The 19,213-nt window shown below is 42.8% G+C and overlaps 1 non-coding gene across 1 annotated transcript; it reads left to right on the forward strand.

Moving 5' to 3' along the window:
* The first annotated feature begins 2,778 nt into the window (after positions 1–2,778).
* On the forward strand, positions 2,779–2,853 carry Trnas-cga. Its single transcript has one exon. It is a non-coding gene; the product is annotated as a tRNA-Ser (tRNA).
* Positions 2,854–19,213: the final 16,360 nt, after the last annotated feature.

The raw sequence follows: 19,213 nt of genomic DNA on the forward strand, positions 1-19,213 counted from the left end.
TGGGAGGGGGATTTGATTAAAGCCACCATGGGAAAGGAGATGAAGGGCGTTGAGATGGAGGGTAGGGGGGACACAACAGTAAAGGCGTGGCAGAGGGCGGGGATTGGAGAGGAGAGGAGCAACCAGGGAGTGAGGGGGATCAAGGCGGCGGGAGGTGTAGAGTATCCGGATATGTTCGAGGAAGAGGAGCCAATGGCGGAAAGGAATGAGGTTATAGAAGATCTGCGTGGGGGATGGGAGGCGTACACGGAAGGGGAGGCAGAGTGCATGGTGCTCGAGGATCTGGAGGGACTTATAGAATTTGGGGGGGGGGGGGCGGATATCCAGGCGGGACTGGCATAACAGAGGAATCCTTCTGGCTGTGAGCATTCGCTATTAAAGGGTGGATACAGATGGCACTCTGATCGTTATGTCGCTACGCTATCTGTTGGTGATCGACACTAAAACCATTATCAGTTCCTCGGCTATACGTCAGGTGGCATATGCCATCATCGAATCAAAACCGACGTCGTATTTCCAAGTGTAGTAAATTTTTTTTTTCAGCATTATATCATAGTTGTATTGAACATGTAAAACGTTAAGGATGCCTCTTGGGAGGCGATGTTTAGTAATCAAAAGTTTTAGCAACGGATAACCACTTGTATGACCGTTTCAATCAAACAACAGAATGTGCGTATAACATTTTGACTTTGAGTAACGGATAACGCATTAAGTCAACATTTAATTTTGAATAGGGATTTGGTCGAGATTCACGAGTCAGAAGACACATGTTTCTTAAAATTTCCACAAAGTTTTATTAACAAATATAAGCTGTTCTTGATGAACAGGGACCCCGTTCATGATAAATGAAAGTAAATATATATCAAACAGAAAAGTTGCATCCTCTCTGATATGCTTTACTGTTCATACCAACGTATGGTAACATACTGGATAGACATATAAAGAGAAACACTCACTCGTTCCTTCATTTGATAAATAAAGGCAGCAAAGAATATTATTCTCTACAGACAAGAGCTATGAACACTAATACGTACTAAGCAGAGAGCTGCAACCTAAACCACGGGCAGGTGTCAGGATGCAAAAAATTATGTCATCAGCATCCTCCTCTTCTTCCTTTCAAGGATTAGGATGTTGCCTGTTCCGAACTCACAAACATCTCTTTCGAGGCCTTCCAATATGTCTTTTCCTTTTCGGCTTATAGTTCAGTAGTTTCTGAGGAACTCTGTGACTTGGCATTCTCATGAGGTGTTGTCTCCAATTTTCACGATATTTTTGAATTTTTTATTCTGGTTGAAAATACTTAATTCTGTTAATAATGTTAACTCGAAAATTACAAAAATGATTAAAACATGTACAAGTTTACTGGACAGTTGTAAAAGACAAAACGAATTATTATTATTCTAAGAACGCAAGACATGATTCCTAGTGCTGTTCAGGTAAGCATGAGATCGGAAAAAGACACAGTTTCCAAGTTCCATAGATCATGAAAAATTATGAAATTCAATACTGCATACAGCATAAATACACTCTTTGAATTTACTTGATGCAGTGATAGAGCATTTAGTTTACAAAACGTTAAGCAAAGACATGGTTTCCCTGTAATATCACCAAATGTGACAGTAGTTCAGTCTACACAAAAGTGCTTTACAAAGAAGTTACAATTATTTGCGCATGTGAGAAATTACATACAAATCGACTACTAAGTGACCCACTAAGATCCAGAAACTGAAAATGAAATCGGTAAGCAAAATGGTAACTCACTTACAAAACATTCCTGTACCTTTCCTTATATAGTTACAGAATGCCTATAGAGAGGAGTTGCCTTACCGAGACTCGTCAGGAAGAAAAGTGTGCCAGTCAGTGGCTCATGGACCAGCTCTAACATGTGCTAAGATGTGGAGGCGACCGGGGGGGGGGGGGGGGGTTGCAACTGACTAGAGAAGAAGCACGCACCTTAGCCAAATTAATTGCACAGCCGTGACCAAACAACATGTCATGTCGACAAAGTGGCCTTCTCTTTCGGCTTACTTCCTCAAGCTGGCGACACGGTATTTGCAGATAATGTTTCCGGCACTCGCGAGAATCAACTCTGACATCAAACATAACCATGCATTCAGGGCACAGGAAAATAGTGCTTCACAGAGGGTAAGATTAGATCTACAATTTTGTTTCCACCAATTTTTTTCGAAATTTGAAGCTTTATTGTGAAAAACTTACAAAAATCTTAAGATTCAAAGTGTTGGTCATCGCTGGCCACTACTTTCTCCCATATTTCGGACAGCTTTAGAATCGTGCGGTAGAAGAACTCAGGGTGTTTTGAGGAGGTCCAAGAATCGATTCAGTTTTGCACTTGTTCATATGACCGGAAGGGCTGGTCAGCCAGACCGTGTGAAACTGATCGAAAAAGGTGGTAGTCAGAAGGAGCAATGTGGCGGGTGGAGTAGTGGTGCTTATTTCAACATTTACAACTGAAGCGGTTTATTATCTGATTCCACGGTGCTCAGTTGCCGATCTCCTGTCAACCAAATTTTATTTTACCAAATATATTTTGACGGAAACTTCCTGGCAGATTAAAACTGTGTGCCGGACCGAGACTCAAACTCGGGACCTTTGCCTTTCGCGGGCAAGCGCTCTGCCAACTGATCTACCCAAGCACGACTCACGCCCTATCCTCGCAGCTTTAATTCCGCCAGTACCTCGTCTCCTACCTTCCAAACTTCACAGAAGCTCTCCGGCGAACCTTGCAGAACTAAAGCTGTGAGGACGGGGTGAGAGTCATGCTTGGGTAGCTCAGTTGGTAGAGCGCTTGCCCGCGAAAGGCAAAGGTCCCGAGTTCGAGTCTCGGTCCGGCACACAGTTTTAATCTGCCAGGAAGTTTCATATCAGCGCACACTCCGCTGTAGAATGAAAATTTCATTCTATGTTTTGACGGATTTTGCCACATGGGTTTGAGCATTGTCTTTGTGCAAAATCACCTACCCATGTCTATCACTCTATAGTGGCCGTTTGTCTTTCAGCGCTCGGCATCAATTGCTTTCGATAACGATCTCCTGTGATGATTCCGTCGGTTTCAGTAGCTTTGAAAGACCTTCTGTCCTCCACCGCCATGCTGGTCTTTGACGTCAAAATGGCCATTCTTGAAGCACTGGAACTATTGTCTGCACGTTCTTTCACAAAAAGCTTCCTCACCATAGGTCTTACCCAGCATATTATGTGCCTCAACCGTAGATTTCTTCATGTTAAAACAGAAAATTAAAACTTCTCGCAAATGACGAGAACTGGGCTCGTAAGCTGACATTCCAATATTCAGTCGAGAATAACTTTCTGACGTAGTCACAAACTGACTAATATTTTGATGGTGCTATGTATACTAGTGCCTAAGCCAGTTATATGACACTTAAGATCTGCCGTCTGCACCACCACTTGCCGCTACTGTCACCTATTGCAAAACGGCGGAAACAGAGTTGTTGACCTAATAATTTGAGAACAAATTACGTTTTTCTTTCCTTGAGGCGTGTACCGTTGCACCCAGGTAGCCAGGAGTAACTCGTCAACGAGACTTAATTCTGTGAAATGGATTTGACGGATCCGTTTCAGTATTGTAACAACTACGACGGCTTATGACACTAAATGTAACAATTGTGTTACTAAATGTGACACTTCTGTCACTCAATGTAACTGTGTTTTCTCTTTTGATGCTGTCAATTGTCAGGATGAGCATTCTAAAGCATTCTGTCAGGGTGAAAATATTAAATAAATTAACTTTTCTCTCTTAACATCATGTGGGCAGGGTGGGTTCTTCCTTGGCTCGGGTATGAGGTCGAATGAAACATCATTCTTACATAAGTTAACTTTTATTGAAAGTTTCGTACAACTGTATCTTACTGGGACGTTCTGGTTCGGAGAGCGGCAGCCGTGTCGTTTGCGTAGCCTTCTGCTGCGACAGCGGCGGCGGCGGCGGCGGCGGCGGCGTCTGATTACGCGTAGCGGTGTGTATCTCGTGTCGCCGTCTCGCCCAGCTGACCGGAGACGCGCAGCGCGAGGTGGCCCGTTTAATTATTGCGAGCGACGTCGTGCATCGGATGGTGATACCTTGAATGTGGCGTCCCAGTGTTTCTCTTCTCTAAGCGGCCGCGTGTGTTGTGCGTCGACCAGCGGAGCGGCGCGGCGGTGGAAGGCCAGTGTCCCGAACTCGAACCACGGACTCCCGCTTGCCAGTCTTCGGCTGTCAGGTCTTCATCCCAGCTCACAGGTAACTACTGATGTGAGGCCGTCTCCTTCCCGTCCTCACGAGTCACCCGGGTATGTAAAAACCAGACTTCCAATACCTTTTAACTTCTGTCTTCTGGCGCCGCGGCTGCTGCTTGCTATTCCATTACAGCGGCGGACTTGGTGCGTCTGTGCATGATGCAGTCTCTTCTTGCATGACGGTCTTCAGCACCGAAACTGACTGAAAACTACTGCTACTTTTCTTTTCTTCCTTCGTCTCTCGTCTTCGTCTCCGTCTGTCTTCATCTGTCTTCATCTGTCTTCCTCTGTCTTCAACTGTCTTCATCTGTCTTCCTCTGTCGGGCCCACCGCGTCTCGCGTATTTATTCACTTCAGTTCACTGGGGGTGAACGACTTCACGGCCATTGCCTCTTCTGTCACGTTGAAAAGCTTCTCGAAGAATCTTCTTGACCTCGGTCATTGGCTCTTGGAATGTAGGCGGGGGCTTCTGATCGCATGTGACGACTGAGAAACACGTGAGCCGGTCATTGCTTCTTCCGTCACGTTGAAAGGCTTCTCGAAGAATCTTCTTAACGTCGGTCATTGGCTCTTGGAATGTAGGCGAGGGCCTTTGCTCATGCGACAACTTAGAAACACGTGAGCCGGTCGGGCGATGCCCTGACGGCTGAATCGACAGCGCCCGCTTATGTGGAACTCGCTGACTCCACGGTCATTGTTTCTTCTGTTCTGCCCGCTGAATGCCAGTATGTAACTCTCTAAACTAAACCAAGTTTTCCATTTATATTCTACTTTCTTAGTTCACTTTGATTTCACTAATTTATTTACTTAATTAACACTCAACATTCCTCCACCCTTCGGAGAAATTCGCCCTCGAATTTACCACTCAACATTCCTCCACTCTTCACACGGAAAAAGCACAAGCACTGAAAACTCTCGACTTAGAAGATTGCACACGCTTCACATTAAGTACGTGGAAAATACTTTATCACTTTACAAAAGCACTGTACGGTCATGAATCACATAGTTCTTACATAAATGGTTGTAATAAGTGTAACAAATCTTGATGACAATGAATAAACTAAAAACAGATTTTGCACTTAGAAAATTACAGAGCAACAGCTGTTTAATCTACCCTATACTAGTGAAAGAATATCTATTCTACAGTATTGTTTATGTTAACAAGAGACTGTTTAATAAAGAATGAAGTACAATAATCCAAATTAATACACTAATGCTCAGAAGTAACTGCTGAAGTACACCAGTTAAGAGTGTGGTATCCAGTTAACAGGGATTTGATCAAGTGTCATATTATGATTTGGCTTATTTTTTCGTCTTAAATAACAGGAAACTGTACAAAGCAGAAACACCAACACAAAGGTTCCAGATATACCCGTTCCTAGCACTATAATTTTAGTTTTGTGTTCACCTTTTAATTTTAAGACATGTTGCATCATAACATTGGCATCAATTTTGCCTTGCTGTGAGTTTATGAACATATCTAATGACTTCAGAAGGGAACTGTCAAGGGAGTCATTGAGGTAGGATAGGTTTTGTGTAGGAAATGCTTGCATGGCGTTGTCTGAAAAAAGCAAACATGGTTATAGACCTACGAACCTAGTAAAAACAAAAATAAAGAAAAGAGGAAATACATTGTTAACTACAGATCTACATGTTTCTACGTTCAACTTTTCTTTCTTAAAAAATAAACCATTATAATTTATTAATTATTTACATTTGTATACTGTCCATAGTCTACTAAGATTCAACTAGGACATTCGCACTCTTGGTCGAAGATTGTAAGGTGCCATGTCTGTATGTTGTGCTGGCGTGGCCACTCTTTTTCCTTGTCGGGTACTTCCTCCACCCTTCGGAAAAGCAGACACTATTGTTGAAGGAATTACATCTGGAGCGCCCTTAAAAGGTTTTAAACGACTTGCATGGACAATGGTAGTTCGGGTGGGCAGTTGCAATTTAACGTTGACTGGTGACGTGATCTCAATAATTTGATAAGGACCTCTGTAGTTTGTTACAAATTTCTGCGTTTTTCCTTTAGCTATGTAAGGAGTTGAAAGCATAACCCACTGACCGATTTTGTAATTTGGATATTTAGCTTGGGTATTACCTAATCTTTCCTGTCGTTCCAAAGCCTTTGTATTAGATTTTTGAACCTTTTTCCATACCTCCTTCATCATTCGACTGAAATCTCTTACTGTTTCTCCGACTTTTCCGTTTTTCTGCCTGATTACATCAAAAGGGGACGGCATTTTTTTTCCATAGACCACTTCATAAGGTGACATGCCAGTTGCTTCATGCGTTTTGGCGTTGTATACCGACACGATTATTGGTAAATACGTATCCCAATTAGAATGTTGTTCGTTAATATAATAACTAAGCATCTTGCCAATTGTCCGATGAACTCTTTCTGTGCGCCCGTTGCACTGAGGGTGTAACGGAGTTGTGCGTAATTTGCGTATTTTTAATAAGTGGCATAGCTGTTTCATTAATTCAGACATAAAATTAGATCCCTGATCTGTGATAATAGCTTCAGGTACTCCAAATTTAAGTATCCAGTTGTTAACTAAAGCTTGGGCAACTGTATTTGCTTGCTGATCTGGGAGACTCACCATAGCTAGATAGCGTGAAAAGTGATCTATAATTGTAAGGACATACTTATTACCAGCAGGTGTTTTATGAAATGGCCCGTAGAGATCGACTCCGCAGATTTGAAATGGACATGAAGCCTCGGGGAGCCTCTGTAAGGGTATTTTTGAACGAGAAAGTTCAGCTCGTTGTGCGCACGCAATGCAATTACGAACGTACTGCGCAACATCCTGCTTTCTGGTTTGCCACCAAAATCGTTCTGCTACTCGTCTTTCGGTTGTCCGCTGTCCACCGTGTCCTGCAAGGATATGATCGTGGGCCTCTGCCATTATTTCTTGTCTAAGGTGTTGGGGAACAACAATTCGCGGTCCAAGTTTTGTTTTACGGCATAATACACCATCTTCAAAGCAAAATTGTTTTTGAGTTGCGTATTTTTTACATTCTGTATCCTCATCTTGTGCCTTTCTCCAGTCCTCAGTATCTCGGCCTGTTGCTTCCAAAAGTGCTATTTTCCGACTTAGGCAATCTGCATTCGTGTGTTTTTTGCCTGGTTTATGGATAACTTCGAAATCCATTTCGGAAAGACATAGGGCCCAACGGGTAAGACGACTAGATGGATCCTTTAATCCAAGCAACCATTTTAAAGCTGCGTGGTCTGTAATGACCTTGAATTTTCTACCATACAAGTAGCATTTAAAGTATTTGATACCATAAATAACACTTAACAATTCTTTCTCCGTTGTGGAATAATTTCTTTCTGCCGTTGTTAGTTGTCTCGAAGCATAGGCTATGGGGTGTTCCGTGCCATTAATATTCTGACTCAAAACAACTCCTACTGAATGACCACTTGCGTCACAGGATAAAATAAATTCTTTATTGTAATCTGGGTAGGCTAATACAGGACTGTGTGTTAACTTATCTTTAAGGGTTTGAAATGCAGATTCACAATCTTCAGACCAATGAAATTTTGCACCCTTTTTCAACAATTGGGTTAAGGGTCGGGCAATTTCAGCAAAATTTTGAACATATTTTCGGTAATACGATGCGAGACCAATGAAACTTTGTACTTCCTTAACGCGTTGTGGTGTTGGGAAGTCCTTAACTGCCGAAATTAATCGAGGATCTGTTTTAATTCCTTTTTCACTAATGACATGCCCTAGGTATGTAACCTCTGTCAATGCAAAACTACATTTTTCCATATTTAATGTTAATTTAGCTTTTCTAAGTCTCTGAAAAACATTACGCAGACGCACAGCATGTTCATTAATGTCTCTGGAGAATACAATAATATCGTCTAGATATACACAACATTGCTGAGTTTTGAGTCCTCGCAATACTCCATCGAGTAGTCTTTGAAAAGTTGCTGGTGCATTTTTCAAACCGAAAGGCATTCTTTTAAATTGCCAGTGGCCTCCAGGGGTAGAAAATGCTGTTTTATGCCTATCTTCAGGTGCAACTTCCAATTGATGATATCCGCTACGTAGATCGATTGTTGAAAAGTATTTACTGTTACCCAAACTGTCAATGATATCTGTAATGTTTGGAAGAGGATAAACATCTGAGATAGTTTGTTTGTTAAGGTGTCTGTAGTCACAAGAAAATCTATATCGTTTCGTACCGTCGGGAGACTTCTTTGGAATAATTACGATATTTGAATTATAAGGCGAATCAGAATATTCTATAATTCCATCTTTTAGATGCTGTTCTATAAATTCATCCAGTACTGGCTGTAAGTGATGCGCAACTCTATAAGGCTTCCTATAAACTGGGGGGCTATTTCCTGTTGGGATCCTATGCTGTGTGATGTCTGTTGCTGGTAATGGACCTTCTGCATTAAATAAATCTTGGAACTCAACTAAAACTGCTTCTATCGTGTCTCTATCCCTTCCTTTCAAATGCTCAATCTTCTGGCGCAATGCGGTTTTATAGGCGTCTGGTTTCTGACCATCATTAATATCTGACCAAATGAAATCTTCTTCTTCAAAAGTACTGACTGTAGCTACTAATATTCCCTTATGCAACTCTTTGTCCTCCACTCCGAAATTGTCAATATGTACCGGTACTTTTCTTTCTCCCTCAACGTCTTGAACCCGTACAACACTCCTACGTACAAAACAATGTGATACATCTAATTCCTCATTTTCCTCTAAAGGCTCTATTAGACACACTGTATCTGTAGGTACTTCGTGGTCAACGGTCATCCAGAAAAGTTTTCCTGAGCCAGATGGTATCTGATCCCGCGAATCAACCTTCAAGGACGTTGCACGCAGTATAGTTGATTTCGCCTTCCGGTTAGGGAAATCTTGCGGCAGAGGGCCCTTTGCAGCGGTGTCACCTAGCTGAAACACTATTCCGCTAAGTTCTACAGTTTGCTGTCTGAGGTCGATTTTAGCGTGATGTTTATTCAGGAAATCCAACCCTAGGATCGCGTCGTACCCGTCAGTTACCTTTGTTACCACTTCTACATCTTCCTGAAATTGTACACCGTGAATATAGAAAATCAATGATGTACATCCTAATGACTTCACTGTACCTCCTCCTACTCCACTCAATCTATACCTTGGAGGGTCATATTTCTTTTCTCCCATACATTCATTACTTACTATTGATACGTTTGCGCCTGTATCCACCAGTATCTTTGCCTCTTTATCCTGTATGGTAGCAGATAACCAGCATTCCGCCTTCACATTCGCCTTAATGGCATGAAATTTTATTGGGAACGCCTGGCGGCGGCTCCGACATTCCCGTTTGAGTTTAACTGATTTCTATTTCCAAAAACTTTCTTAGACCGGCATTCCTTGAATGTGTGACCTATTCTTTGACAATTAGTGCATTGAGGTTGTCTGCAATTTTTTGCTATATGTCCATGTCGATCGCACCTAAAACATCGTACTCCTGCTGAAAATATATTTCGCTTCTCCTTGTATCTGGTGGCAATGTCAATTTCTTCAAAAGCTGTCGCCACAGATACAGCTTCTGCTAAATTTTTAGGAAACTCTGCCCTGACACGACGGGACGTTTCAGGAGGTAACCCACGTAAAAATGTATCCAGAGCTCTATTTTCTGCCTCTTGTAAAATAACTTTATTTGCTTCATCACTACTTGTCAACTGATAGGTGTTAATATTAACTTTTCTAATCCTATCTACAAAGCTTTCTAACGACTCGTTTTGCCTCTGAGTGATAGTGTTTAACTGTTCCCTATAAAATCTACAGCTGTTCTGTTTTTGAAAACGTTTAAGTAATCCTTTCTTCAATTCCTCAAATGTTGGAGCATTCCGTAATTCTTCATGGTATAAGACGTGTGCTTTAGCCTCTCCTGTCAATCTTAACTTTGTCATTTGTAAGAGCTGTTCATCTGACCATGATCCTAACTTTGCAGCTGCTACTAAATCATCAAAAAAGGCTGTTATGTCCTCGCCAGGTTTACCTGAAAAAGGATTTACTAAGGCTGCTGCTGAGGAATCTAGGGTGGGAGGGATTGAATTGGTTTGCCTAACCTCACTCAACTGTTTAAATAATGTATTATTATCATTTTTAAGCTGAGCTATTTGATTAACTAAGCTCTGAATAGCTTCCTCAGTAGAAACCGCTTGTGGTGCTGACTCTGACTTTGTACGATTTCGTGTCATCATTTTACAAACTGTTAGTTATACAATCTTACCACACTGAATAAAAAAGATGTTTAAATATTTTCGACAAACCCTTAAAATTATGAGAGAAAGTACACTTCTAAATAAAGAAAATATTACGACTGCTATGCAAACCTCTATCCCTTCACACATTAAAAAAAACTAACTGTGGACCTTTAGTGACTGTCATTCACACCTCATATTGAGCCAAGGGTTTTTTTTCTGACACCAATTGTAACAACTGTACGGCTTCTGACACTAAATGTAACAATTGTGTTACTAAATGTGACACTTCTGTCACTCAATGTAACTGTGTTTTCTCTTTTGATGCTGTCAATTGTCAGGATGAGCATTCTAAAGCATTCTGTCAGGGTGAAAATATTAAATAAATTAACTTTTCTCTCTTAACATCATGTGGGCAGGGTGGGTTCTTCCTTGGCTCGGGTATGAGGTCGAATGAAACATCATTCTTACATAAGTTAACTTTTATTGAAAGTTTCGTACAACTGTATCTTACTGGGACGTTCTGGTTCGGAGAGCGGCAGCCGTGTCGTTTGCGTAGCCTTCTGCTGCGACAGCGGCGGCGGCGGCGGCGGCGGCGGCGTCTGATTACGCGTAGCGGTGTGTATCTCGTGTCGCCGTCTCGCCCAGCTGACCGGAGACGCGCAGCGCGAGGTGGCCCGTTTAATTATTGCGAGCGACGTCGTGCATCGGATGGTGATACCTTGAATGTGGCGTCCCAGTGTTTCTCTTCTCTAAGCGGCCGCGTGTGTTGTGCGTCGACCAGCGGAGCGGCGCGGCGGTGGAAGGCCAGTGTCCCGAACTCGAACCACGGACTCCCGCTTGCCAGTCTTCGGCTGTCAGGTCTTCATCCCAGCTCACAGGTAACTACTGATGTGAGGCCGTCTCCTTCCCGTCCTCACGAGTCACCCGGGTATGTAAAAACCAGACTTCCAATACCTTTTAACTTCTGTCTTCTGGCGCCGCGGCTGCTGCTTGCTATTCCATTACAGCGGCGGACTTGGTGCGTCTGTGCATGATGCAGTCTCTTCTTGCATGACGGTCTTCAGCACCGAAACTGACTGAAAACTACTGCTACTCTTCTTTTCTTCCTTCGTCTCTCGTCTTCGTCTCCGTCTGTCTTCATCTGTCTTCATCTGTCTTCCTCTGTCTTCAACTGTCTTCATCTGTCTTCCTCTGTCGGGCCCACCGCGTCTCGCGTATTTATTCACTTCAGTTCACTGGGGGTGAACGACTTCACGGCCATTGCCTCTTCTGTCACGTTGAAAAGCTTCTCGAAGAATCTTCTTGACCTCGGTCATTGGCTCTTGGAATGTAGGCGGGGGCCTCTGATCGCATGTGACGACTGAGAAACACGTGAGCCGGTCATTGCTTCTTCCGTCACGTTGAAAGGCTTCTCGAAGAATCTTCTTAACGTCGGTCATTGGCTCTTGGAATGTAGGCGAGGGCCTTTGCTCATGCGACAACTTAGAAACACGTGAGCCGGTCGGGCGATGCCCTGACGGCTGAATCGACAGCGCCCGCTTATGTGGAACTCGCTGACTCCACGGTCATTGTTTCTTCTGTTCTGCCCGCTGAATGCCAGTATGTAACTCTCTAAACTAAACCAAGTTTTCCATTTATATTCTACTTTCTTAGTTCACTTTGATTTCACTAATTTATTTACTTAATTAACACTCAACAGTATGCTTTTGTAATGGCTTGCCCCATACGAGCATAATCTGTCAGTACCAGATTAAGGTAGAATCAAAAACACTCAGCATCACCTTGACAGATGATGGCTGCGTCTTCCCCTGTTTAAGTGCTGGTGAGTCCGCGTGTTTCCACTGATTGCTTTGTTTCTTTGTCTCGGATTCATAGTGATAAACATAGCACTCGTCCGCGAGTGCTAAGAGGCCAAAGAAGTCATACAGATTAGTCTGTCATAGCTGAAACATTTCCACTGCTGCCTCGGTTCGGAGGGTCGAAGGACCCAGCGAGCGGCGAACTATGTCATGATCTAAATACCGTGCCAGATGCCGAAAACATATCATGTGTGATTTTCACTTCTTCCCATTATTGCTTCCGTGGGGTTTCTCCGGTCTTCTAGTGCAGTGCCTTCAGTAATCTTGCTATTTCCCAGCTCTTCATAAGAGTTATAATCTGCCACTTCGTTCTCCGTCATTCAAAGTTGTTTGATCGCACTATAAGCATCTGGTCACCTAACGGATGTGTCATATAATGGACCGTTGTTGCAATACGCTTCCACCAACTCGACATAGACTGTTGCAGCGTTGTAATCCTCCCAGTGCAGACAACGTATTACTGCATAACAATCCACTTTATCAATGGCCTCTCTATCAGCATGCTACGTAACTGTGTCGCAGGGCTTTCAATCTGTGGCAGAACTACAGACGTGTACCTGCAAACAAACAAAAAATTAATTACCGGCTCATAACTTTATTTTTTTGTGGCGACTTTATAACTTTTCCTAGCACGTGAGTACCACTACGAGACGATGGCTGCTTCTACCAGATTGGTCGTTGACAACAATTAAAAATAAAAATCAGATATCCCCAGCAAAAAGCATCTGATAGTCATCCGCCTTTCTCCTGTATTCTGACACTGAGTCAAGACTTGACATTCCACGATATACACTGCGCAACGGAACTAAATTCCACCCAGTGCAACGCTTAAGTTTAAAATTTGGGTCAAATGTGCGTACCGTCCCGAAGTACATGTGCTACAAAACGCCACTGTTTCCTGAGCACGTATCCCGACATCAGTATGGGATCTGATCACCATGCACACGTACACAGGCCGCACAACGGGTTGGCATACTCTGGATCAGGTGGTCGAGCAGCTGCTGGGGTATAGCCTCCCATTCTTGCACCAGTGTCTGTCGGAGCTCCTGAAGTGTCGAAGGGGTTTGAAGACGGGCAGCGATACGTCGACCGAGAGCATCCCAGACTTGCCCAATGGGGTTCAGGTCTGGAGAACAGGCAGGCCACTGCATTCGCCTCATTTCTTCTGATTCAAGGGACTCCTCCACGATGACAGCTCGGTGGGGCCGTGCGTTATCATTCATCAGGAGGAATGTGGGACCCACTGCACCCCTGAAAAGGCGGACATACTGGTGCAAAATGACGTCCCGATACACCTGTCCTGTTACAGTTCCTTTGTCAAAGACATGCAGGGGTGTACGTGCACCAATCATAATACCAACCCACACCATCAAACCACGACCTCCATACAGGTCCCTTTCAAGGACATTAAGGGGCTGATATCCGGTTCCTGGTTCACGCCAGATGAAAACCCGTCGGGAATCACTGTTCAGACTATACCTGGACTCGTCCGTGAACATAACCTGGGACCACTGTTCCAATGACCATGTACTGCGTTCTTGACACCAGGCTTTACGGGCTCTCCTGTGACCAGGGGTCAGTGGAATGCACCTTGCAGGTCTCCGGGCGAATAAACCATGTCTGTTCAGTCGTCTGTAAACTGTGTGTCTGGGGACAACTGTTCCAGTGGTTGTGGTAAGGTCCCGAGCAAGGCTACCCGCAGTATTCCGTGGCCGTCTGCGGGCACTGATTGTGAGATATCGGTCTTCTTGTGGTGCTGTACACTGTGGAACTCCCGTACTGTAGCGCCTGTACACGTTTCCTGTCTGCTGGAATCGTTGCCATAATCTTGAGGTCACACTTTATGGCACACGGAGGGCCCGTGCTACGACCTGCTGTATTTGATCAGCCTCCAGTCGCCCTAGTATTTTACCCCTCATAACATCAATATGTGTTCTTGGAGCCATTTTCAACATACAGTCACCTTTAGCACGTCTGCAAACGTCTGCACACTTACTCGCTGCACTCGCTGCACCGTACTCTGACATGCACCAACAAACCTCTGCGTATGTAGACTGCTGCCAGCGCCACCGTGCGACGGCCGCAGGTCAAATGCACTGCATGGAGATTTAATCCCGCAGACCGCTCACCAGAGCGTTGTTTCACCATGTATCAGCATTATCCTTAAATTATGAGCATGAGTGTAATATTAACTTTTTACCAATAACTTTTTTTCGTACGGTGCGTCGATTAGAGATATTTAATTGCCTCAAGTTAAAAGAAACAAGCCTTATATACTGTGCTATCAGCCATCCCCGGCTTTGCACAGGTAGCTCTAAATGTCTACAGCTATATGATTTCTCTGGCGAAGCTGTAACAAATTATATGCTCAATCTCCCTCGTGAATTGGTCTATCTGTTAGTAAAAGCCTATCAAAAATCTCACAGTAGTTACTGAGATTGGTCGTCACACATAAAGAGAAAAACGCGGCGGTGATTTTAATCCACCATAGTTCACACAATTTGCACAAAATTTTTATGAACTATATACACAAATCTTCCTCGTGAACCAATCTGTCCGTTAGTGAAAACGGAATCAAAATCCCTACAGTAATTCCTGGCTACAGCCATCAACATAGTCAGAGAAACACGGCAGGGGACTTTAATTTATAATATGTTTAGATATATAAAGCAATAACTTCAATTTTCAAGTAGTCACTCCAATGACAGTTGCCTCAGCGTCGGTTGTTTTATCACTAATGACACAGTTACGAATGCAGAAGACTCTTATTGAAATGGATTCCGGATGACAAAAACCTATGTTGTTAAGAGTTTCTTTTCTGGAAATTATTGTTTCATTGGCCATTTACAGATTTAAGAAGTTTTAGGTATGAGATACATTCTGTAGTCGTCGGAATCCGAACTACTGATTACGAATATTGGTTTCAGATCTCAAAATACTCGGTTAAAAATCCTTTACTATGAAAGCAGCAGGCATAAAATACAGGGAATGATGGGTTAAAGTGCTTAAGACGTGTTATTCAATCTGTATATGGAGCAAATAGAAAAGTGAAACAAAGAGAAATTTGGAAAGGGTTTTAAATTTCAGGGAGAAGAAATTAAAACTTTGAGATTAATGGATGATATGGGAATTCTGTGGGAGAGGACAAAGGAGTTGAAAGATCAGTTATATGGAATGGAAAATGCCTGGGAAAGATGTTATAAGATGAACATCAACAAAAGCAAAACAATAGTAGTGGAATGTAGTTCAATTAAAGCAATTGATGCTGAGGGAAAAACATTGGAATACTGAAAGCAATAGATGGATTTTCCTATTTGGTAGCAAAATAGCCGATTATGGCCAAGCAGAGAGGATATAGAAAATATAACGACAGTGTGAAAGAAAAAGTTTAAGAAAAAGAGAAGTTAATTTAAATGTTCGGAACTGTTTTCTGAGAGTAGCAGGTGGTGGTAATTAAAGTGCAGTTACTCGCGGAGGTCCAGTGTGGGCTGTAATTAACGTATGGCAGTGAAACTTGGGAGATATGGTAGCGCGTTAATGTGGAACCGATTTAATGTAGAAAAAAATTAGTTCCAATTTCGACCCCGGGTGCAAATCTGGCGTTGTATAGCATCTCGCCGACGCCTCCTATTCTCATATTAAACAAATTGTGTAAGTAGCGATTAACAATAAAATCAAGGTTATGCCTTTCTCACTTGTTTGACCTTTGCTGCCCATGACCCGTTCCTAGCCCATTACATTTGGAAGCATTTGTATACGCACCCGCACCACCAGATTTGCACCTGGTGACCAAAATTGATACTAATTTTTATCCAACGTAAATCGGTTCTGCTTTAACGCAATAGACTACCTACCAAGTTTCACTGCCTTACGACAATTAAAACCAACACTGTACCTCTGCGAATAGCTGCACTTTAATTATAACCACCTGGTATTTATTTGAAGCGAAGATTATGTGGATATGAAACGTGGACAGTAAACACTTCAGACAAGAAGAATATTGAAGCTTTTGAAATGTGGTGTTATGGAAAAAAATGTTGACGATGGATGGGTTGATCGGATATTTAATGAGGAGGTACTGAATCAAATAGTGGGGAAAAGAAATTTCCATTTCCTGCCACAATCCTCCATTTTCTTCATTTATAGACATTGATCCCAGTTCTGCTCTTATTTCTGTATTCCGCTTTCCATCTTGTGTAACTTGCTACGTTTCTGAACAAAAGCATTTCCAAACTCTGGGTTCTAAGTGTATCTTTTTTTTTTATTATTCTGGTTTCACTTCCATACGTTACAAAAGAGGGTGACAGATTTGTAAAGTTTCTTTGTCTCTTTCCTTCGTAAGGTTAGTCTTACAGCACCAGTAAGTATTATAGATTTCCGTATCTTACTTCGTCTTCTTGTGATGTACTGCATCTTTATTCTGCTACTTTAAATACTAGCTCAACTTTACTAAAAGAGGGGATCAGTAGTAGGACACATACTGTTACTCAACGAATCGTCAATTTGGTAATGGAAGGGAATGTTTGGAGGTAAAAATTATTGAGGGGGAACAGAGATTGACTGCAGGAAGCTGGTTCAAATGGATGCAGGGTGCAGCAGTTACGGAGAGATGAAGAGATAAGTTGTAGACTAGCGAGGAGAGGTGCATGAAACAAGTCTTCGCACTGAAGACCACAACGGCAACAACCAGCTGTATAGCTTCGGCCCTATAGGCAAAGTGATCGGTAGTTGAACACTTGGCGCAGAATTTTTTTTCACTCTATTGTGATTCATACTCTACTTTGTACTTGTATCATTTCTCACGGTGAACTGTGGTAATCAGACGTGGAATAAGGGAGCTGACACTAAGAAAGAAAAGAGGACATACATGCTCAGACACGATTAAGGACCAGCGGGCGTAATCGACTTTGGGAGCGAGTGGGCGGTGGGGGAGGGGGTGATTAGAAGCAAGGGCGACGTGTGAACTGCTGGACGGCTGACAGCTGCGGGTTTAGCGTGACATCCAGTGGGTGAGGCGAGCGCCTTCGCTGCGGGTAATTTGCAGAGCTTCCATGTAGTTTGCATGTCTTTGGGGTATTACGTTCCTTGCTCCTGAGAGAATGCTCGTTAGTGGTGGAGGGGAAAAAAATAAAACCGAGGAGAAACGGCCCAGTAGAAGGCACTGCCGAACAAAGGGCCATCTTACGGGAAGATGGGGGTGTGATGGAAGCGTGTTAGCAGCCGAACGGAAGCTTCCGCGTAGAAAAGAGAGACCAGTTTCAGCTCTTGCCATCGGGAGTCGGAGCTTACGTTTCACAAAAGAGGGCAATACGAACCGAAAGCCCTTAGACGCTGTCTAATTAGCTGTGTAATTAGCAGTAATAAGAACAAACTTCGAAGCGCAGCACACCTGACCGTCGGAAAGCCTGAAGGTCGAATGGTGGCCGCTTTTCTTTTGGTATGAGTACTCCTTCAATTCGGGCAATTGAGACGAATCTTACCCCTTGCAGGCGAGGTACGCTGCAAGCTACGTGCAATAAACCTAATAGGTATACTCCCATAAAGAGTCCTGTGTTACACCAATTCCGATTATAGCTTCCCATTAAATTTTAGACATAGGTCGTACTATCAAGGACTCTGATCAATTTTTAAAATCAGTTACCGATATGACATTCGACTTATAAAAACTGTCGCGTATGTTTGTGAAATCATTCCCACTGCTAAAATTTGCATTCTTTTTTAGTTATCAATATCTTAAACTTTTCAATTGCTATTTGTCATTTATCCACGACGTGTGGTTACGTCTTATTACGTAGATCCATGTCGATCGCAAAACTACAGGCACTCAAAATTTGAAGCAGTCAGACATTATACACTGTAGTGATTTATTTTGGACCCCCTGTTGTTTCTTAACTATATAGATCATCTTCCATAGGGACTATCAAAAGAAGCAAATGTTGTCCTTTAATAGAAATTAAAGATAGTACAAGTCCTCTTACCGACAAGGTAGCTAATGAAATAACTGAGAACAACAACAGATGCTTCAAGGCACTTGCATTAAATTTTGACAAAACTGAGTATATACTTCTCGTAGAAAACCACAAGCTATAAAAATAATCTGCTTAAATAATAAATAGAATAAGTAGAGAATGTAAAGTTTTTGTGATTACAGATAGGCTGCAACCGTTAATTTGAAAACGCACACCATATATTTAATGAAGCACCTTATTTCAGCTACCTCTGCCGTACGCCTGATTAATATCGGTCCGAGCACGTCAGTGCACTGTCCAATGTGTTCCAAAAAGCCGTGCACGAAAACGCGATTCTTCAGGCGGTCGTATCCCGGGTTCTGTTGATCACAAAGACAGCGGCACTTGTGTTTTGAATAGTCCTTGGCCTCGGGACTATTTGCGTTCCCATCAGAAGAACGGGCATGCTATAGCTCTCCTACTCTACAGGGTCAAAATTTAAACATTACACTCTCACTCCAGTCCAGGCAAACAGAGCAAATAAGTTGGTTGGTTTGCATTAGATGTGGACCTGAGCGGACTTATAGAAGTACCATTTGTTCATGGGCGGTTCCTGAGAAAACTCGAAAAACCATGATTTTTGGGTACGGAAGTGCAAATTGTGGCGATGGCCACTTGTATAATTGCCGTTTTTGCACTTTGGGCCGGAATTATCTAAGTAAATAACTGTAGCAAGTGTCTCAAATTTTTACTGTGCATTTTTTAGAAAATCATTTTCCCGTTTTCTAGAATCTTTATCCCTTGTCAAGGTACACCCGAAAAACCATCATTTTTGGGTACCAGAAATACCAATTGTGGGGATGGCCACTTCTATAATTTCTGTTCACGGCAAATCGGCAAAGTTTTTACCATATGTTCTTAGTTTGATGTACTCAACT

Source organism: Schistocerca piceifrons, chromosome 7, assembly GCF_021461385.2.
Source record: "Schistocerca piceifrons isolate TAMUIC-IGC-003096 chromosome 7, iqSchPice1.1, whole genome shotgun sequence".
In the NCBI taxonomy this organism is placed as follows: domain Eukaryota; kingdom Metazoa; phylum Arthropoda; class Insecta; order Orthoptera; family Acrididae; genus Schistocerca; species Schistocerca piceifrons.